We start from the raw sequence: 23437 nt of genomic DNA on the forward strand, positions 1-23437 counted from the left end.
GTTCACAAATTAAGGGGGCGCAGCCCCTTACGACGGTGTGAAGAGCGCCCGTAGGGCGCGATGAATCACCTAGTATATATATACATACATACATACATACAATTCAAGGAATATACCATCAAATACATTAAAATAAATATGTGTATACATTTAATATTGCACTTCAAGACTAACTTTAAAATACACTATACTACCAATAAAAACATATATATGATTTAAAGCAATGTCGGCCATTGACCTGCGGAGACATAATACACATTATTAAAAAACAATCATTAACATATATTCTACCCAAAAATTATTCAACATTTGATACCTAGAACATACGATATCAGATAAAAATATCAGATAAAAATATATCATTCAATAGAGAAGCAGCAGTTTTTTTTTTTATATATACACAAAAAAGCAGAAAAAAATGTGTACACCAAATCACTCAGAACGCTAGCAGCATTTGAACTGATTATTTATATACCCGACTAACTCTGTCATGTATCGGATACTCGCGAATAAATCAATTTTTCATAGCTCAAGGTAGGCAAGTATCAGTATGTGTGTTATGTGTGTATTAAACTTTTATTTTTCAGGGTGTTAATGTGTTTTATTTAACTATTTTTTGTAATGTAGAACTACAAGTGCCAGCGGGCCCTTTAATGCCCCGCATGCTGGGACTTGTGGTTCTCCAAGTCCCAGCATGCGGGGTAGGCTTGCTGGGACTCATAGTTCTACAGTAGAAAACAATAGTTTTTCTTCTATTTTTTACACTATCCATCAGCCGCCCACCGCCCAGGGGCATCGGGGACAGCCCCGGACTTTCAGCATGGGCTGGTAAGTCCTGGAGGGGGGGAGCCCTTCATTGGGGGGGTCTCCACTTCCCCAGGACCCCTGCCCATGCTGAACAGCCAGGGGGATAATGCTTTGGCCACGGGACCTTATATAATAAGTGTCCCCTGGCTGTGGCATTACCCTGCTGGCTGGTTGGGTCTGGTTCTTAAAATACGGGGGACCCCTAGTGATTTTGTCCCCTGTATTTTGGGAACCAGCGCCGGACCTTGAGCCTGGTGCTGGTTTCATTAAATCAAGGGGACCCCTATTTGTCGGGGACCCTGATTTTATGTCACCAGCACCGGCTCAATGAGCCCAGGGCTGGTTATGCTCTGGCGGGGGACCCTGCGCTGTTTTTTTTTTTATTTTAATTTGCGATTTCCTGCAAACGTGCGATTTTCAGACATGAAAATCGCACATTTTCAGGACTAAAGACATCGCACCAACTCGCACCTATTCGCACTATTTGTCCCGTTTTTTCGCATCACATTAAATATGCGAAAAACGGGCCAATCTTGCGATTTTAAAAAGTGCGAAGTGGTGCGATAAAAAAAATGCGCATTTATCTCAAACCATAGAATGTCACCCTTATATTCTTTCAATTCTTTAAAAGGGTCAACTTTTTTCTCCAATGCTGCTATCTCTAAATCAACTTATCTTAAAGACTCAACGCAAGTGCTAAGAGAACTTGAATCATTCCAATGGGAAGAGGACTTTATTTGGTGCACAATCGATGTTGAGGCACTTAATACCTCAATACCGCATTCGGGTGGTAGAAGTGCTATTAAATATTACTTAGACAAAGATCTCAGTTTAGAGGGGGATTTCAGAGAGTTTTTATTGAATTGTGTCAATTCTGTAATGAAGAACATTTACTTTTGGTTCCAGGGAGAGTACTATCTCCAGCAACGAGGAGTTGCAATGGGGACTCCTTATGCTCCCAGCCTCGCTAATCTCTACTTAGGCGAGTGGGAAGAGAATAATTTGGACATTAATGTCAATTTTAAAAACAACTTAAGATGGTTTAAACGTTATATTGACGACCTTATTATAATATGGCAAGGCGATGAGGACTCTTAATGTGTTTATGACTAGATTGAACACCAATAATTATAATTTAAAATTCACCAGTAATATAAACAAAAATAAAATTGAATTCTTGGACTTGGTGTTAGATACCGGGAACTGGCCTGCAGACCCGGTAATTAATTCATACACACATCTGAAAAGCGTAGACATCAACAGCTATGTTGATTATAAAAGCTGTCATTACCGTAAATGGATCAACAATGTCCCCTATTCCCAATACATGAGGGTTAGAAAAAACTGTAACACAGAGTTGAAGTTTGAAGAACAGTCAAAAATATTTGATGACCGGTTCAGTGAAAAACACTATCCCGAGCATTTAATTAAAAAATGCAAGAATGACAGGAAGGAATTATTACAATACAAAACAAAAAAAAGTGACGATAAAAAGGTCTTTGTACCTTTTATAACACCATTTAATTCCCAAGGGAGAGAGATAAAAGATATTAGTAAACACTGGGACGTTCTAATGTTAGATCCGTTATTGAGAACAGTACTGCCTGAAAAACCCCAAGTGGTCTTTAAAAGAGCGAATTCCCTGAAATCCATTCTGGCACCCAGTAGTCTGAAGACTGATATAGAACCAAGTTGGCTAAATCAGACGAAAGGGTTTTTTCCCCTGTAACAAATGTAAAATGTGCAAACATGCCAGCAAAGAGAGGGTTAAGTTTTTTAACCATGATAGTAGTAGGTCTTTCCTTATTAAGAGTCAAATGAGTTGTATCACCACTAATGTTGTGTATTTGCTGGAGTGTAAATGTGGCAAGCGCTATGTGGGGAAAACGAAAAGACAACTGAAAATTTGCATGCTAGAACATGCAAGGAGTATTAAGAACAAAATTTCCCTACATAGCGTTCCACGACACTTCATCCAATGCTGTAATTCGAACATAGACAATTTATTGTTCAAGGCTATTGAACATGTAGTTTTGGATGAGCGTGGTGGAGATCTTGCTAAGAAATTAAGTAAAAGGGAGACCTTTTGGATCTATACCTTAGGCACGATGTCGCCACAAGGTCTGAATGAAGGCTGTGACATCACGCCCTTTCTGGGATAACATCGTTGTGTGTGTGTGCGTCATTTGATCAGATGAATAATGTCGAGTTGTACTCTATTCGTCCGGTTAATAAGGGGTTATGATCCCACCGGCAAGGTCTCAGTAGTGATGCCAGCCGCATAACGAGATGAAATAGATGAAGTACAGTATATATCAGGACTGTATATGCAATTTCTGGGAATGGCACCTGAAGCATTGTTCTTATTGAGTCGAGTGCTGGCAGATTGTGGATCTCTCTCTCATATATATATTTTATATATATATATATATATATATATATATATATATATATATATATATATATATATATATATATATATATATATATATATATATATATATATATATATATATATATATATAGATAGATATAGACAATAAGAGGCGGCACTCCAAGGATTTTCAAAGCGATACTTTAGTGATGGAAAAGACACCAACGTTTCGGGGCTCTGGCGCCCCTTTGTCAAGGTGAATACATACAGTGAGCTCACTGTATGTATTCACCTTGACAAAGGGGCGCCAGAGCCCCGAAACGTTGGTGTCTTTTCCATCACTAAAGTATCGCTTTGAAAATCCTTGGAGACTGTATGTATTCACCTTGACAAAGGGGCGCCAGAGCCCCGAAACGTTGGTGTCTTTTCCATCACTAAAGTATCGCTTTGAAAATCCTTGGAGTGCCGCCTCTTATTGTCTACCTGAATTGTTTGTTTGGAGGGCACCGAGGTCCTGTGACTGGAGAGGGGAGAGTGCCGAACCGCACACAGCTGTTTGCTATATATATATATATATATATATATATATATATATAGCAGGTTGGGTTTGCTGCAGCACAAGAACGGAGTCTAGTCAGCTGGTATAGAAGTAAGTATTTTACTGGGTAACAACACAAATCTCTTGTGCCGACGCTTCGGGGTTCCGTGTGCCCCGTTTAAACGGGGCACACGGAACCCCGAAGCGTCGGCACAAGAGATTTGTGTTGTTACCCAGTAAAATACTTACTTCTATACCAGCTGACTAGACTCCGTTCTTGTGCTGCAGCAAACCCAACCTGCTATTATTCCCCACTGGCTGCGAGCACCGGAGCACACAACGAATTGAGCAGGAGTGCCGGTGTCACAATCCTGCCAGAACTCAGTGTGTTTGTCCTGTCTTACCTGCCTGTCAGTCTTGTTGCTCAGCCTGCTGCAGCAAGATCTGAGTATTTGCTTGTAACGAGCACCTGGGTGATTCTGATTCAGCCATTAACTCTGTGGTTACCACTTGAAAGATACAAGTTCCCTGTTGGCCTCATCCAGAGACTGTTCCAGGTGTGGCCATTCCCAATCACCCGGATGGCCAATCAGTGCTGCTCTGAGGGGTTATCCTCCCAGCCCTGCATAGACACTTTGCTTTTGCATTGTTGTCAATAACTTGGAAGGAAGCTTCAGCTTGTGTTCCTGCTTAAGCTCTGTGGTATTCCAGTTACCCAGCATTTGTATCCTGCTTCCAAGCATTCCTACACCTGTGAGCTTCCAAGACCCTGCACCAGCATTCCTACACCTGTGTGCTTCCAAGACCCTGCTCAAGCATTCCTACACCTGTGAGCTTCCAAGACCCTGCGCCAGCATTCCTACACCTGTGTGCTTCCAAGACCCTGCTCCAGCATTCCTACACCTGTGTGCTTCCAAGACCCTACACCAGTGTTCCTACACCTGTGTGCCTTCAAGACCCTGCACCAGTGTTCACCTGTTCCTGCATTACAAGTACCTGCACCAGTGTTACCCTGTACCTATATCCAGTACCTGCTTCCTGTCCCAGCACCTGTGTTCCCGAGTCGCCTGCACCTGTGCTTCCAGTTACCTGCACCTGTGCTTCCAAGTTATCTGCACCTGTGTTCATCTGTGCCAGTGTTCATCCGTACCTGTGCTTCTGAGTTACCTGCACCTGTGCTTCAGAGTTACCTGCACCTGTGCTTCAGAGTTACCTGCACCTGTGCTTCAGAGTTACCTGCACCTGTGCTTCAGAGTTACCTGCACCTGTGCTTCAGAGTTACCTGCACCTGTGCTTCAGAGTTACCTGCACCTGTGCTTCAGAGTTACCTGCACCTGTGTTCATCTGCACCAGTGTTCATCCGTTCCTGCATTTCGAGTTACCTGCACCTGTGCTTCCGAGTTTCCTGCACCTGTTCTTCCGAGTTTCCTGCACCTGTGACCACCTGTCTCTGCGTGCCTCAGTACCTGCACCCGCAACCACCTTCACCACTGCCTACAGTGCTTCCGGCACCTGCTCTCCAGTGGTCCAACTCCGTGCTTCCGGCACCTGCTCTCCAGTGGTCCAACTCCGTGCTTCCGGCACCTGCACTCTAGTGGCCCTACTCTGTGCTTTCCAGCTCCTGTGCTCCCGTGCCTCTACTACGTGCCTCCAAGTAACTTATCAGTTCCCAGCTTTCCAAAGACTTTTACAGACTTTCAAATGTCCCCTGTACCAGTTCATTATATGCAATAAACATTACCCATTTGTATCCACTTGCCTCCATCCTGTTTCCATTGGGTTGTCAGCTAGCCACCAAGGTCACTCCCGGGTCCCAAATCCCCAGTCGTGACAGTATGCAAAAGCCCCTGGACTTGGCTAGTGACTTTAAAGTGGCTATGCAAAATCTGACAGCAATACCAATGGGAACCTACCACCACTCACTTATCCAGCTGCAAGAACTTTTGGCAAAAATTTTTCCCATAATAACTACATTACTCAGTTACACTCCTGAGGTTGTGAAGCCCATCAGCTACAGCTCCAAAGTGAAAGGAGTCTCAGTGAAAGTGCCTGTGAAATCTGAAAGGCCTCCCAACCTTCAGAGCGAAATTTCTGTCCAGGGCAAGCGGAGGTCCCAGCTTTCAGAATCTGAACGCCAGACGCAGGTCTCTCCATTTATGTTTCTACTGTGGTAATCCAGACCACTTCATTGAGAATTGTTCACTCCGCAAGCCCAAGAACAAAGTGATTCTGACCACATCCAGTCTCCAGCCCCAAGTGGGGGTCCGCAGTCTCCAGCCCCAAGTGGGGGTCCGCAGTCTCCAGCCCCAAGTGGGGGTCCGCAGTCTCCAGCCCCAAGTGGGGGTCCGCAGTCTCCAGCCCCAAGTGGGGGTCCGCAGTCTCCAGCCCCAAGTGGGGGTCCGCAGTCTCCAGCCCCAAGTGGGGGTCCGCAGTCTCCAGCCCCAAGTGGGGGTCCGCAGTCTTGTGTCCACTCCGGTTCCAGCCGGTTCAAGTACCTCCATTGATGATCCGGTTCCAGCCGTCAGTCAGGAGGCTCATTCGGTTCCAACCGATTCCGACACCTCTGGACCTCATCCGGTCCCATCCGTCAGTCCAGAGTCCACTCCGGTCCCAGCCGGTTCAAGTACCTCCATTGATGATCCGGTTCCAGCCGTCAGTCAGGAGGCTCATTCGGTTCCAACCGATTCCGACACCTCTGGACCTCATCCGGTCCCATCCGTCAGTCCAGAGTCCACTCCGGTCCCAGCCGGTTCAAGTACCTCCATTGATGATCCGGTTCCAGCCGTCAGTCAGGAGGCTCATTCGGTTCCAGACGATTCCGACACCTCTGGACCTCATCCGGTCCCATCCGTCAGTCCAGAGTCCACTCCGGTCCCAGCCGGTTCAAGTACCTCCAATGATGATCCGGTTCCAGCCGTCAGTCAGGAGGCTCATTCGGTTCCAGCCGATTCCGACACCTCTGGTTCTCATCCGGTCTTAACCGTCAGTCCAGAGTCCATGCCGGTCCCAGCCGGTTCAAGTATATTCAGGGATCATCCGTTGCCATCCATCAATCCTGAGTCCATGCCAGTCCCAGCCGGTTTAAGCATCTTCAATGATCATCCGGTCCCATCCGTCAATCCAGAGTCCCTGCCGGTCCTAGCTGGTTCAAGTACAATCGGATGTCCTCCGGTTCCAGCTGGTCCAAGTTTGTCTACTTCCACGTCTGTACTATCCTTCAGCCCAGAGACTCTATACTTTAACACAGATTTAGCTCAGTCCTCCAAGATGGAACTCTCCGAACAAGATCAAGCTCTTCTTGACCAATATATCAAAAATTTTCGGGCTGCCAGAAAACAGGCTGGTTCACAGTCGTCACCGAAGACTCAGTCCATAGATATGGAACTAAATTATATGGCTCTGTCTCCTTCCAAAGATTCCTTCGAGTTTTCTGCTGAATATCCCACATCTTCAAGGTCTGTACCCATGAGCTTAAGAGTTGGCTGTGTTTCTCTGTCTCATCCTCAAGTGGAACCTTCTACGGTACCTTGCCCCAACAAGTCTTCAGAAACCTCCAGTCAGAGCAAGGCAGTCTTAACTCTAGACATGGATTCTGATTCCGAGTATGATGAGGATTATGACTCTACCCCTTTCCCTGAAAATCCTGTTTCACCTTGCCCTGTCTTACCTCTGAGAAAAATTCAGTTAGATGCTAAAGATGGCTATCCGAAAGCCCCTGGATATCGAACAAGATTTAATTTGAGTCTTAGTGGTGCCTTAGCCTCAAGGGCCCGATGTTCTCGTCTCTCAGTTCCAGTCAAAAATACTTCAGTTATCCCTGATGAATTTGATTCTACGTCTTTCTCCAGTGGTCCTCTTCGTCCAAGTCAAGTGTTCCTTCCGGACGGAAGTCGTCCTCATTATCGTGTCCAATGGAACGGGAATTCCGTTTACGTCGACGATGGATGGTCCACCTGTTCTGATGATGAGGCAGAATTGTGACTTTTCTTCAAAGTTCCTGAAGTGTCCGGTGGCCACCCGTAAAGGGGGGGTACTGTCACAATCCTGCCAGAACTCAGTGTGTTTGTCCTGTCTTACCTGCCTGTCAGTCTTGTTTCTCAGCCTGCTGCAGCAAGATCTGAGTATTTGCTTGTAACGAGCACCTGGGTGATTCTGATTCAGCCATTAACTCTGTGGTTACCACTTGAAAGATACAAGTTCCCTGTTGGCCTCATCCAGAGACTGTTCCAGGTGTGGCCATTCCCAATCACCCGGATGGCCAATCAGTGCTGCTCTGAGGGGTTATCCTCCCAGCCCTGCATAGACACTTTGCTTTTGCATTGTTGTCAATAACTTGGAAGGAAGCTTCAGCTTGTGTTCCTGCTTAAGCTCTGTGGTATTCCAGTTACCCAGCATTTGTATCCTGCTTCCAAGCATTCCTACACCTGTGAGCTTCCAAGACCCTGCACCAGCATTCCTACACCTGTGTGCTTCCAAGACCCTGCTCAAGCATTCCTACACCTGTGAGCTTCCAAGACCCTGCGCCAGCATTCCTACACCTGTGTGCTTCCAAGACCCTGCTCCAGCATTCCTACACCTGTGTGCTTCCAAGACCCTACACCAGTGTTCCTACACCTGTGTGCCTTCAAGACCCTGCACCAGTGTTCACCTGTTCCTGCATTACAAGTACCTGCACCAGTGTTACCCTGTACCTATATCCAGTACCTGCTTCCTGTCCCAGCACCTGTGTTCCCGAGTCGCCTGCACCTGTGCTTCCAGTTACCTGCACCTGTGCTTCCAAGTTATCTGCACCTGTGTTCATCTGTGCCAGTGTTCATCCGTACCTGTGCTTCAGAGTTACCTGCACCTGTGCTTCAGAGTTACCTGCACCTGTGCTTCAGAGTTACCTGCACCTGTGCTTCAGAGTTACCTGCACCTGTGCTTCAGAGTTACCTGCACCTGTGCTTCAGAGTTACCTGCACCTGTGCTTCAGAGTTACCTGCACCTGTGTTCATCTGCACCAGTGTTCATCCGTTCCTGCATTTCGAGTTACCTGCACCTGTGCTTCCGAGTTTCCTGCACCTGTTCTTCCGAGTTTCCTGCACCTGTGACCACCTGTCTCTGCGTGCCTCAGTACCTGCACCCGCAACCACCTTCACCACTGCCTACAGTGCTTCCGGCACCTGCTCTCCAGTGGTCCAACTCCGTGCTTCCGGCACCTGCTCTCCAGTGGTCCAACTCCGTGCTTCCGGCACCTGCACTCTAGTGGCCCTACTCTGTGCTTTCCAGCTCCTGTGCTCCCGTGCCTCTACTACGTGCCTCCAAGTAACTTATCAGTTCCCAGCTTTCCAAAGACTTTTACAGACTTTCAAATGTCCCCTGTACCAGTTCATTATATGCAATAAACATTACCCATTTGTATCCACTTGCCTCCATCCTGTTTCCATTGGGTTGTCAGCTAGCCACCAAGGTCACTCCCGGGTCCCAAATCCCCAGTCGTGACAGCCGGGCCATCCCCCCAAGCTATATATACAGATGGGTCATTGTACATCCTTGCTGGCGGGTCGCCAGAACGTACGCGCTGGCGACCCGCCAGCAGCCTCGCCAGCGAGGAGACTGAGACGCGCGTGCGTCTCACGCGCACGCGCGTCTCAGTCTCCGTCGCTAGCGTGGCGGAAACCCTGTCCGTCTCCGCCTCAGGGAGACGGACGGGGTTAGGGGGGGGTTAGGGGGGATGCGGGCAGGCGGCGGGGACCCCGGGTTACCGCCGGCAAGCCGGCGGGGACCCGGGGAAACGTTTGGAAGCGCCGTCGGAAGGGGGCGCGCGCGCCTCTCGTGCGCGCGCGCCCCCTTCTCACGATCGCCATGGCGCTGGCGGGGGATGGCGGCTGGCGACGCCAGCGCCATCCCCAGCAAAGATGGACCGTGACCCATCTGTATATATATATATATATATATATATATATATATATAGAAAAGGCGGCACTCAAATGGGATTTTTCAAAAGTGTATTGTGGCAAAAGAAAGGACGAATGTTTCGGGGTCTTAATCACCCCTTTGTCAAGGTGCAAGTGGAGATCAAACAAACATAGTGCTGTGCTTACCATAAATAACAAGGAGAGTGTCAGTGAGCCAGTCACAGCATGCAGTCAGTGGGTGGGAGCCGGGAAACCGGAAGTGCGTGTCTTAGAGAAGCCAGGTGTGTAAAACTGACCAGTTTCCTGTCTGTGGAACTCTCAATGGAACTCAAGCCAGCTGGTTGTTATGGCAACCCCTCTGCAACGTCTACCTCGGCTATGTCTCAGGCTACTCACACACCTGCTGTTAGCTGATTTCTGGCAAAAAAAAATTTTAAAACAACAAAATCAGTGCTCAGTACACATATATCAACAGTAAAATAACATATCAGGTTAAAAATGTGTGTATTAAGATGCGCAAACACGCAATATTAGACCACCTATCTGATGGATCAGAAGTGTTTGTGACTAAGAATATGAGTAAAAAGTTCAATGTGTCTGTGAACTAGATAAAAGGAGGTGGAAGTCAGGTATATACTGGCCACTACTCACAGGAGTCCCTATTATGGGAATACTATCGGTGTGAGTGCGTTCACATATGTGAAGAATGCATCAGAGACCAACGGAATGAGGGCTATGTCGTCATTACTGCATGTCGACCTTTGTGTTGACTAGTGTCAGAAATGCATAGCTAATGTGTATTTGGGTCAGATATGGAATAGCCAAAGGGTCTCTGTGGCATAATGTGTTCACACGCATCATAACTCAAAACATAACTAGGAAATTAAGGCAAGAATGAAAAAGTTTTAAAGGGACAGTAAGATCAAGTCAGAGAGGAAGCAAAAAGCACACATGAGCCCTATCCACAAATAGGGTGAGTCTACTTTGGGTCATACAGACTCAAGAATGGAAATTATATAAAATGCTGGAACTCAAACATAATGAAAAATTTAAAGGGACAGTAAGAGTAGCCGGAGAAGACTGGGGCGTGGCTTGGTGTAGCATGGAGTAGCAGCAGGACGCTGCAACTCCCGATGTAAGTCCTGTAAAACATCCTTATCCCCTGGTGAAATCCCCCACCTGATGGAGCCCAAAAGTCGGGCAACTGAGTGAAAATTACCCTGAGTGGTTGAGGACGGGGTCCCTTCATGGTGTACTGAGGCGGGTGCTCGGATGGACCCGGCAGCGGTGGATCTGTGAACCCAGTGTCCTGGAAGTGAAAAGCCCGGCATCCTCTGATGCCACGAGGAGATGCCGAGTGAGTCACAGGGACGGAAGACAGAGGCAGCATACCCTTCCAGCGCGGGAGCCGGTGTGAGAGCCGGACGCTTGCTGGTATGGACGTAGGCTGACCTGGGGTGTTCCGGTGCTGGAAAACAGCCGCAACTGGCTGAGTCTGCACCTGACCTATACTTGTACTGGCGTGGACGCCGGAGGCGCTGGGGAACGGGCCGGCTGCTGGTGTCTCTACACCGGGAGGCAGCCAGAACTGATTGAATCTGCACTGGACCTACACCCCTCTGGAAGGCAGGGAGAGTGAACTGCTGGATCACGGAGCCGGGGAGAGTCCTTGTGACCAAGCAGCCCTCTCTGCTGGGAAGGAAAAGTGAAAAAAAAAGCACAGTGAATAGGGTGAGGTAAGAGTGCGTTGTCAGTTGCGGAGCCGGGGAGGGTTAAAACCTTCCTGCAGGTTGTGACTGGCAGCCCTCTCCTCAGCCACCACTCTGCTCTATTTGGATCCTTCTTTTTTGAGACCCTTCTATGGAAACCCTATGGTGATATACCAAGGGAGAAAGAACTCCTGGGCAAGACACAGCGGCCTAAGGGATACACACTGCAAAACCATCTCAATACCAGCTATACGGACAGTGAACTCCAGAAGCAGTGAACCCCTGAATAAAATTAAACAGAAGCCTGAGCTGCAGGAGAAGGGTAAGAAATACTCAGAATTATATCTGGATTTACTCTCCTTTCCTTCACTGTTTAAAAAATCTGATAGTGTGGATGATTGCAGACAGATGTACCAATCTTGTATAAAACTCCATATGGCCGTGGCGATCCGTCCTATATAAAGCACTCCTTAAAGGTGAACAAGCTGGTCTTGGGACTTATTAATATAAAGGGATAAGCGGAATTGTGAATCAATATAAAGGATAAAAAGTTCCTGTGATACATAACTAACTGTCAGTGCAAAATAAAAATTCTGCCCCTCTCAGATATTCAAAACACCCTAATAAATATGGGCAAGACAGGAGCTGCAGCAGCGGCGGCAGCTGCAAAATTAGAAAAATATGCGAGATCCACACAGTCGACCAGATCTGCTGAACAGAGTGCACCTAGCTCACCGTCCTCACGCGCAGATAGCTCGATTAGTGAACCCGCCATCTCTCTACAGCAGATACTGCAAGCCATTTCCACATCAGAGCAAAAGGTTATGGAGAAAATTGGTCAAGTCCAAATTGATGTATCTTTAATAAGGCATGATCTACAGAAAATACGTGAAAGGGTAGATGAGACAGAAAAACGAGTGTCCCAATTGGAAGATGATATCCTACCACTAAAAAAAAAGGTAGAAGAGTTAACAACACAATGGACACATACCCAATCCAAACTGATAGATACAGAGGGAAGATTACGTCATAATAACATCCGTATAGTTGGCTTGCCAGAGCGTACTGAGGGTACGGACCCAGAGAAATTTGTCGAAGAATGGCTGGCAAAGCTCTTTACTAGAGAAGCATTCTCCAAGCAATTCTCTGTTGAGAGGGCGCACAGAGTGCCAGCGAGGACTCCTAATCCTGGGGCTCCCCCGAGGACTCTAATCGCCAGGTTGTTGCATTTTAAGGATCGTGACATTGCACTACAGTCAGTTTGGACGAAGGGACAAATACAATATGACAATCATCAAATATCCCTGTACCCAGATCTGGCTCTTGAGGTGCAAAAGGAGTGGGCAGGTTTCCTGCAGGTCAAGAAGCAATTGAGAACCCGGGACATAAAATACTCAATGATATACCCTGCCCGACTGAGAATAGTACATAGAGAAGCTACTCACCTTTTTACAAATCCAGTTGAAGCGGAAAAATGGGTAGAAAGCCTGGCAGGGACTCCAAAATGAAAACGATCAGAAGACACTGATGCAGGGACTCCTAGGGTGGGGGGAGGGGGGGGGGGAATATGTTCTTGACTTTTTTTGTTTTTCTCTCCTTAACTGTTCCCACCCCTGTTCTCTCTCCTTTCCTTTTTTTTTTCATTGGGGGTAAAAAATAGGAAAACATGGGAGTATGCTCTAAATGCTAAATATAGGTAAGGAAGGATACTCCTTCTGTATCCCTAAGGGTAAGTGTATGTAAGAAGAAAATGGGGTTCAGGTATACCTTACAATTGGGAGGTTATACAGGGTGGGCTAGGGAGGGAGGTAGGGGTGTGTGTATATGTTGTAAAGTTAATGTATGTATAATTTGTTGTGTGTTGTACAAGGTCATCCAAATGGAAACAATGCCACATAGGGCTAAAAAAATAATAATAATATAAAGTATATATAGATAAATGGGGGGCTACTCTATTTTAAGCTGGAATGTAAGGGGGTTAAATAATAAAATCAAAAGGTCACTTGTTATGACCCAGTCTAGAAAGTATGGAGCAGACATAATCTGCCTGCTGGAGACACATTTATGTGGCAATAGGACTCTTGCACTGAAAAAGCCTTGGATCGGTCATATGTACAGCTCAACGTTCACTCAAAATTCTAGGGGGGTCACGGAGCTTATTAAAAAACCCTGGCCTTCCATCTTGAAAAGAGCTGGATAGATCCATACGGCCGATTCGTGTTTCTTAGAACTGTTGTCAATTATAATTTGCTCCATATACTGGCAATATATATACCGCCCCCATACAACAATGAAGTCTTCAGACAGGCACCTCAGTTTATGTCTGAGTCTCCAGAAATTCCTGTGATATGCATAGGGGACTTCAATAATGTTATGTGCAAAAATTTTGATAGTTGGAAAGAGAATGGCAAGCAGCTGGTAATACCAGAAAACATACAACCTACTCCATTCTCTAAATTAATAGATGAGCTGGGTCTGATAGATATTTGGCGGAGTAGAAATATGCATGAGATGCAATTTTCATGTCACTCCAATACGCATAATACACTTTCTAGAATAGATTTGGCGTTAATATCCCCTATGATAGCACCAACAGTCACAGAAATAAAATATCTTGCACAGGGCATATCAGATCATTTCCCGGTATATTTAAAAATAGACACAGGAATGGATAGGGGTAAAGGGGTATGGAAGCTGAACCCTTTCTGGTTGGATCTGATGGGCACTGGCGATTAAATGGCTACTGAATGGGCGATGTGTGTTACTGAGAACAGCACACATGAAAATCCGGCTATAAGGCATGATGCATTAAAAGCTATAATAAGGGGTACATTTATAAAAAGAATAACAGAGATTAAAAGAAAGAGTAAAAAAGAACAGGATCTAGAAAAAAAACTATCAACAAGCTGAATCCAATTATATTCTATGTGCAACAGCAAAAGATAGAATAAACTTGATAGACGTCAGAAGGGAGTGGGCCACATACCTATATAATAAATCTAAAAGGAGAATGCAGTTTGCCAGACATAAACAGTACTTTCAATCAGATGTAGGAGGAAGCCAATTGGCATTTATAGCCAAAACCGACACAAGTAGTAACCTAATACCGTGTATTAGAAATAATCTAGGGGAAATAAGATACTCCTCTAAGGATATAATGGAAGTATTTAGGGAATACTATCAGAGCCTGTACGAGTCTGGGGAGGTGGCAACCGAGTTAGAAATTGGGGAATATCTGGACCAAATCGATATGCCAGGTTTCTTAAAAGAGGATGTGCAAATGTTAGATGCCCCATTTACAACAGAGGAGGTGGGAAAGGCAGTTGCTGCACTTCCGGCCTCCAAAGCACCATAACGGGATGGAATCCCCACCGAGGTGTACAAAAAATTTGGGGATTTTTTCATTCCCTATCTAACTGAATTATATAATACACTTCTGGAATGGGGATCACTACCGCAAACCATGTCAGAAGCAGTTATAGTATTGATCCTCAAAAAAGACAAGGATCCGCTATCCCCAGACTCGTACAGGCCTATTTCTTTATTAAATACAGATGCAAAAATACTTGCTAGAGTGATAGCTACTAGATTAAGTCGAATAATAACAACTGCAATCAATATAAAGGATAAAAAGTTCCTGTGATACATAACTAACTGTCAGTGCAAAATAAAAATTCTGCCCCTCTCAGATATTCGAAACACCCTAATAAATATGGGCAAGACAGGAGCTGCAGCAGCGGCGGCAGCTGCAAAATTAGAAAAATATGCGAGATCCACACAGTCGACCAGATCTGCTGGACAGAGTGCACCTAGCTCACCGTCCTCACGCGCAGATAGCTCGATTAGTGAACCCGCCATCTCTCTACAGCAGATACTGCAAGCCATTTCCACATCAGAGCAAAAGGTTATGGAGAAAATTGGTCAAGTCCAAATTGATGTATCTTTAATAAGGCATGATCTACAGAAAATACGTGAAAGGGTAGATGAGACAGAAAAACGAGTGTCCCAATTGGAAGATGATATCCTACCACTAAAAAAAAAGGTAGAAGAGTTAACAACACAATGGACACATACCCAATCCAAACTGATAGATACAGAGGGAAGATTACGTCATAATAACATCCGTATAGTTGGCTTGCCAGAGCGTACTGAGGGTACGGACCCAGAGAAATTTGTCGAAGAATGGCTGGCAAAGCTCTTTACTAGAGAAGCATTCTCCAAGCAATTCTCTGTTGAGAGGGCGCACAGAGTGCCAGCGAGGACTCCTAATCCTGGGGCTCCCCCGAGGACTCTAATCGCCAGGTTGTTGCATTTTAAGGATCGTGACATTGCACTACAGTCAGCTCGGACGAAGGGACAAATACAATATGACAATCATCAAATATCCCTGTACCCAGATCTGGCTCTTGAGGTGCAAAAGGAGCGGGCAGGTTTCCTGCAGGTCAAGAAGCAATTGAGAACCCGGGACATAAAATACTCAATGATATACCCTGCCCGACTGAGAATAGTACATAGAGAAGCTACTCACCTTTTTACAAATCCAGTTGAAGCGGAAAAATGGGTAGAAAGCCTGGCAGGGACTCCAAAATGAAAACGATCAGAAGACACTGATGTAGGGACTCCTAGGGTGGGGGGAGGGGGGGGAATATGTTCTTGACTTTTTTTGTTTTTCTCTCCTTAACTGTTCCCACCCCTGTTCTCTCTCCTTTCCTTTTTTTTTTCATTGGGGGTAAAAAATAGGAAAACATGGGAGTATGCTCTAAATGCTAAATATAGGTAAGGAAGGATACTCCTTCTGTATCCCTAAGGGTAAGTGTATGTAAGAAGAAAATGGGGTTCAGGTATACCTTACAATTGGGAGGTTATACAGGGTGGGCTAGGGAGGGAGGTAGGGGTGTGTGTATATGTTGTAAAGTTAATGTATGTATAATTTGTTGTGTGTTGTACAAGGTCATCCAAATGGAAACAATGCCACATAGGGCTAAAAAAATAATAATAATATAAAGTATATATAGATAAATGGGGGGCTACTCTATTTTAAGCTGGAATGTAAGGGGGTTAAATAATAAAATCAAAAGGTCACTTGTTATGATCCAGTCTAGAAAGTATGGAGCAGACATAATCTGCCTGCTGGAGACACATTTATGTGGCAATAGGACTCTTGCACTGAAAAAGCCTTGGATCGGTCATATGTACAGCTCAACGTTCACTCAAAATTCTAGGGGGGTCACGGAGCTTATTAAAAAACCCTGGCCTTCCATCTTGAAAAGAGCTGGATAGATCCATACGGCCGATTCGTGTTTCTTAGAACTGTTGTCAATTATAAATTGCTCCATATACTGGCAATATATATACCGCCCCCATACAACAATGAAGTCTTCAGACAGGCACCTCAGTTTATGTCTGAGTCTCCAGAAATTCCTGTGATATGCATAGGGGACTTCAATAATGTTATGTGCAAAAATTTTGATAGTTGGAAAGAGAATGGCAAGCAGCTGGTAATACCAGAAAACATACAACCTACTCCATTCTCTAAATTAATAGATGAGCTGGGTCTGATAGATATTTGGCGGAGTAGAAATATGCATGAGATGCAATTTTCATGTCACTCCAATACGCATAATACACTTTCTAGAATAGATTTGGCGTTAATATCCCCTATGATAGCACCAACAGTCACAGAAATAAAATATCTTGCACAGGGCATATCAGATCATTCCCCGGTATATTTAAAAATAGACACAGGAATGGATAGGGGTAAAGGGGTATGGAAGCTGAACCCTTTCTGGTTGGATCTGATGGGCACTGGCGATTAAATGGCTACTGAATGGGCGATGTGTGTTACTGAGAACAGCACACATGAAAATCCGGCTATAAGGCATGATGCATTAAAAGCTATAATAAGGGGTACATTTATAAAAAGAATAACAGAGATTAAAAGAAAGAGTAAAAAAGAACAGGATCTAGAAAAAAAACTATCAACAAGCTGAATCCAATTATATTCTATGTGCAACAGCAAAAGATAGAATAAACTTGATAGACGTCAGAAGGGAGTGGGCCACATACCTATATAATAAATCTAAAAGGAGAATGCAGTTTGCCAGACATAAACAGTACTTTCAATCAGATGTAGGAGGAAGCCAATTGGCATTTATAGCCAAAACCGACACAAGTAGTAACCTAATACCGTGTATTAGAAATAATCTAGGGGAAATAAGATACTCCTCTAAGGATATAATGGAAGTATTTAGGGAATACTATCAGAGCCTGTACGAGTCTGGGGAGGTGGCAACCGAGTTCGAAATTGGGGAATATCTGGACCAAATCGATATGCCAGGTTTCTTAAAAGAGGATGTGCAAATGTTAGATGCCCCATTTACAACAGAGGAGGTGGGAAAGGCAGTTGCTGCACTTCCGGCCTCCAAAGCACCATAACGGGATGGAATCCCCACCGAGGTGTACAAAAAATTTGGGGATTTTTTCATTCCCTATCTAACTGAATTATATAATACACTTCTGGAATGGGGATCACTACCGCAAACCATGTCAGAAGCAGTTATAGTATTGATCCTCAAAAAAGACACGATCCGCTATCCCCAGACTCGTACAGGCCTATTTCTTTATTAAATACAGATGCAAAAATACTTGCTAGAGTGATAGCTACTAGATTAAGTCGAATAATAACAACTGCAATCCATCCAGATCAAACTGGATTTATGCCAGAAAGATCCACAATGCAAAATTTGAGACGATTATATTGCCATCTACAGAGGGGACAGGATTCGCCGGCCGAGGCCTTGGTTGTATCCTTGGATGCAGCCAAGGCCTTCGACACTGTCAAATGGAATTATTTATGGGCAATATTACGAAAATGTGCATGTGGCCCAAAATTTATTAATTGGGTAAAATTACTCTATGCACAACCAACTGCAATGATAACAGCAAATGGATATACTTCAACCCCAATTAAATTAAATAGAGGCACCAGACAGGGCTGCCCCCTGTCCCCTATGCTGTTCTCTATGGCAATCTAACCATTAGCCTGTATTATACGGGCACACCCCGATATCAGAGGAATACAAATAGGGGAGATAGAGGATGTCGTCACATTATATGCAGATGACATGCTCCTGTTTCTGAGAGACTCGGGAAACTCATTACAAACCATGCTTGATGTTGTAAAAAGATTCGGAAATTATTCTGGACTCCGCATAAACTGGAGTAAATCCGGTATACTCCCAATATCAGGGAATATTCCCCCGATAAAACAAATTGCATCCCCCCTAAAATGGACTCTTAAGTTCAAATATTTAGGTATCTGGATAACTCCATATGCACAGAATTATGTAGAACTAAATGTAGAACCAGTTACAACAAATTTCAAGGAACGACAGCATATATGGAAAAAAATGCCAATAACAGTTACAGGGCGGATAAATAGGTTTAAAATGATAGTTCAACCTAAATACCTTTATGTCTGGCAAAACTCACCAGTCTACATTCCAAAATATGTGTTTAAAGCCATAGAAAAAGTACTATCCTCATTTATTTGGAAAGACAAATTGCCACGAATAGCAATAAAAACATTATATAATAAAAAAGAATTAGGTGGACTAGCACTACCGAATTTAAGGAACTATTATATTTCTTCCCAAATAATACACTTAGAATCTTGGGTAAAAAATACAATGGAGAAAACATTACAAGCGTATTTTGAAGAACAAATAGTCAAGTGGTATTCTCCCCTGTTGTTTTTACTATCGGGTACTTCCGCAACCAGTCTGCCGCATATACTCAGACAGGCTCTGATGGTATGGAGAGTGGCGCATAAAATATGGAAATGGTCTGAAATAGAAATTGATTCACCTTTGTGGAATAACAAAAGCTATACAGAGCTAGATAAATTGTCAAAAGACAATATATGGCAGAAAAAAACATCACCAGTATAGGACAAATATACTCGAGCGGAGTCTTTAAATCATTTAGACAAATACAAGTAGAGTATAATATTGCAAACGCAGACTTCTTTAGGTACCTACAGCTGAGGCATGCAGTACAATGTCAATTTAAGGGTCTCATTTTGGTAACTGATTCATCCCCTGTCAAATTAATGCTTCAAAAATTGGGTAATAAAGGGAAAATCTCCAGAGTATATGCAGCAATAAATAACGTTCAATGACCCACCCAATTGGAGCAACTAAGAGTAAAATGGGAGATAGAAATAGGGCCATTAGAAGATGAGACATGGAAGGGAGTGCTAAGATCTATAAAACATGCGACATCTAGTGTTAGATATCAACAAATTCACTATTTTATACTCCATAGAATTTATCGTACATCAGTGGGGATGCATCGAGCCGGTCTGAGGGGAGATACAAGATGCCCAAAATGCGCAAAGGAGGAAGCTGGCTTGCCTGCATCTGATATGGGAATGCCCAGGGATAAATGCATTCTGACAGGCAGTATGGGATGATATTAAGGCCACTGTCCCGCTATTAGCCCAATTTGGACCCAGAGCCTGCATTCTTTGTATAGAAATAGGAGGTGACCACTCATCGTCACTAAATCAATATGTTTTAACTAAGAAAGGGGAACAGGGAAATGGATTGTCAGTCGCACTGGTTCGATGTGGTGTAGGGAAAAACCGTTCTCACATATTAAACATAGTACCTCATAGTCATCATGAGGAATTCATAATTGTTGATTTCAGAGTGAGGCGTGCTACCACTGGACAAGAAAAAATATACAGAACTTGGGGTTACAGAGAAAGCAAGTCTCTATGGGGTTTATTCTAGTTCATTCTTTCTGACAAAATCCTTCTTAGATGGACAAAACCATGTGCACTGCAGGGGGGCAGATGTAACATGTGCAGAGAGAATTAGATTTGGGTGAGTTATTTGTTTCTGTGCAGGGAAAATACTGACTGCATGATTTTACACTTCAATATAGATCTCAATTTGAAGAAAAACCCCACCCAAATCTAATTCTCTCTGCACAAGTTACATCTGCCCCACCCGCAGTGCACATGGTTTTGTCCATCTAAGAAGGATTTTGTCAGAAAGAATGGACTAGAATAACCCCCTATGTGATGCACTTTAAAGAAACTTAAATCTAAAGAGTAAAACTTAACCTTTAATTAGTGGTGTTTAAGATGCAAAGATTTTAAAAATACACATACAACATATAACAACTATGACGGTCTAAAAAGGATGTAGTAATCCTGATGTGGCAGAGGAAAGAATGTGGTCACTGTATTTGGTTGATGAGTGTAGTGGCAAAGATAGGGTCCAATGCTTCGATTTGCTTAGTGGCTTGAGTGTTAAGGAACAGATACGGGTGGCGTCCCGGCCGCTCTGATCCCACACTGTTGCTATATACACGGATGGAGGTAAGTATGGTCCTCTCCTGTGCAGTAAAAATCTGGATATATTCCGCCTCAAAGACGATCTCACTGTTGTAAAAGGATGACAGTGCCGGCCGTAGCCTGTGTAAGCCCTTTCTGTTGGGGGGTATGCCCAGAGATGATCTCACTGTCGTGGTGTGCCCAGAGAAAGTTTCACTGTTATACGAAAATGACAGTACCGTTCATCGTTAGTATGCGTGCTACTCCGTAGTTGGATCATCTCACAGTGTGTTTGAGCTCACTAACGTGAGTCATTAATAGTGTCGAATTAAGTCAATATACGTGCTTTAGTATCTAAGACCCGGTCTGGCAGCAGTCTGCCCTTCTATGAAGATGGCTAATTTGACCGTGTGCGCCAGTTCACTGATGGGAGTTGCTGGCAGCGTCGGCTTTAAGCAAGTGGACGCGTTCTTGACCGGGGGGTACCGTCTCCCATTTGTTTATCTAAACACCCTGTGACCGATGTAATTGGCACCAATGAGCCGTCTGTGGCACTGTATATACGGACGGAGATAAGCAATTCTCCTCCGTGTTATCCGTAACCCAGTCAGGCAGCAATCTGCCCTGCTAAGTATATGGCTTGTGTAGCCGTATATGTAAGATCATTGATGTGAGACACTGGCAACGCGTTCTTAAATGGGGGATGCAGTTTCACACTTGCTTATCTAAGCATTAAATGACAGATGTATTTGGCAACAATAAGCCGTCTGCAGCATTATGTGTGAGAATGAAGATAACCAATTCTCCTCCGTGCTGTCAGCAAACTGGTTTGGCAGGGATCTGCCCTGCTATGTAGATATCAGCGTCGGCTTCAAGTCAATGGACGCGTTTTTAGCCGGGATGTGTACTACCACACTTTATTTATCTAGATATTCAACATACACGTATACTTGACAACAATGAGCCGCCTACGGCACTATGTATGCGGACGGGGATATACAATTCTCCTCCGTGCTATCCACACCTGGTCTGGCAATAATCTGCCCTGCTGTGTGGAAGGATTTATTTTACAGTGTATGCGGGCTTCATTGGTGTGCGCCGCTGATTAGACGCACTCTCGACCTAGATATACAATATAACACTTTATTAGTCTAGGTATTCGACATACACATATACTTGACAACAATGAGCTGTCTGTGGCACTGTGCGTGCGGACGGAGATGTACTACTCTCCTCCGTGCTATCCACACCTGGCCTGGCAACAATTTGCCCTGTTGTGTGGAATGATTTGTTTTACAGTGTGTACGGGCTTCATTGATGTGGGCCGCTGATTGGACGTGCTCTTGACCGGGATGTACAATGTCACCCTTTATTTATCTAAGCATTCAACATATACATATACTTGACAAACAATGAGCCGCCTATGGCACTGTGTGTACATATGGAGATATACAATTCTCCTCCGTACTGTCGCCACCTAGTTTGACAATGAATTGGCCTGCTGTATGGAGGGATTTATTCTACAGTGTGTGCGGGCATCATTGGTGTGAGCCGCTAACAGCGTTTGCTAAAAGCCAGTAAACGCCATTAGACCCGGAGGGGTGCAATGTCCCCCTTTCCTATCTCGGCTTTCAACAACAGATTATCAATGTCGATTTAATATGATCAAAGAACAATAAGTGAAAAGCGTAGGTTACGTATTATGTCCGTAACCTGCGTACCTTTTATACCTAGCTACGTGCGAACAAAATGTAGCGCAGCGTAGTGTACCTTTATCGTGTATTATACACAAAAGAACCAATACATTAATAAGAGATCCCTTCGCAGTACTTTGTCTCTAATCTGCGAATACACCATTAAGGACAATGTCCGTAATATACCTTATCGCTATATGCGAATAACAGACGAGACCACAGTATAAAAGTGAGGAGATAGAAACTCCGTAAATGATGTATTTAGTCCCTAATGGACAAAAGGGGGTTACAGAAATAGAAAAAAAACAGGTATAACACGTAATACAATCGTCTAACAAAGAATATAATAATCAAGCTCTACTAGGGGAAGAAAAACAGACACAGGATACAATCAGCCAACAATACAATAAAAGTAAGTACAGTGAATGCAACCGTTTACCGTCTCATCAAATATGCGCAGCGCAGTCCGGTCGGAGCTCGCTATGTTCAGGTTTGAACTATAGCCCGGTCAATGGTCAGGAAAAAGAAGCTGTGCCGAAGTGACCGAGGCCGCCCTGGGTCACCTATCTTATAGGGTCAGAAGGGGGAGGTCAAAGGCCATTCCTATTGGTCAGGGTTCATATGTCAGGTCCTCTGTGATTGGGGCAAAATAATGCACCTGGTTTGGATAGGTGCAGGGGGAGTGGACTTTGGAGTCCTTTGTCTGTTGGCATCGTCGTCAGGGGTCGTAAATAGCAGTAAGAACCGGTTACAACTAGATTCTTTTGTTATACACATTTTAACAGAAACAGTCTTGGGAATATGGATTTTGTCCATAACTATCGGACCGTATGAATTGCGATTTATTCGCAATGACCGGAATACTGCGCATAAGAAACGGAACGTAACGGTACTAAACATTATACGGACGGAAGTATGTAATGCTGACTAAGCTATGTGTGGTGCTCTAAACCTTTAACTATATTTTATTTGGTGTAAGTATGGTATTATGAATTTATGTTGTATGGCCATAGTATGGCTGCGCTTCTGGTCCACTTTGTCACACAGACTCGGGTAAGTATACTTTATTTGCGCA

Source organism: Crinia signifera, chromosome 3 (assembly GCF_055691185.1).
Source record: "Crinia signifera chromosome 3, ASM5569118v1, whole genome shotgun sequence".
Lineage (NCBI taxonomy): Eukaryota > Metazoa > Chordata > Amphibia > Anura > Myobatrachidae > Crinia > Crinia signifera.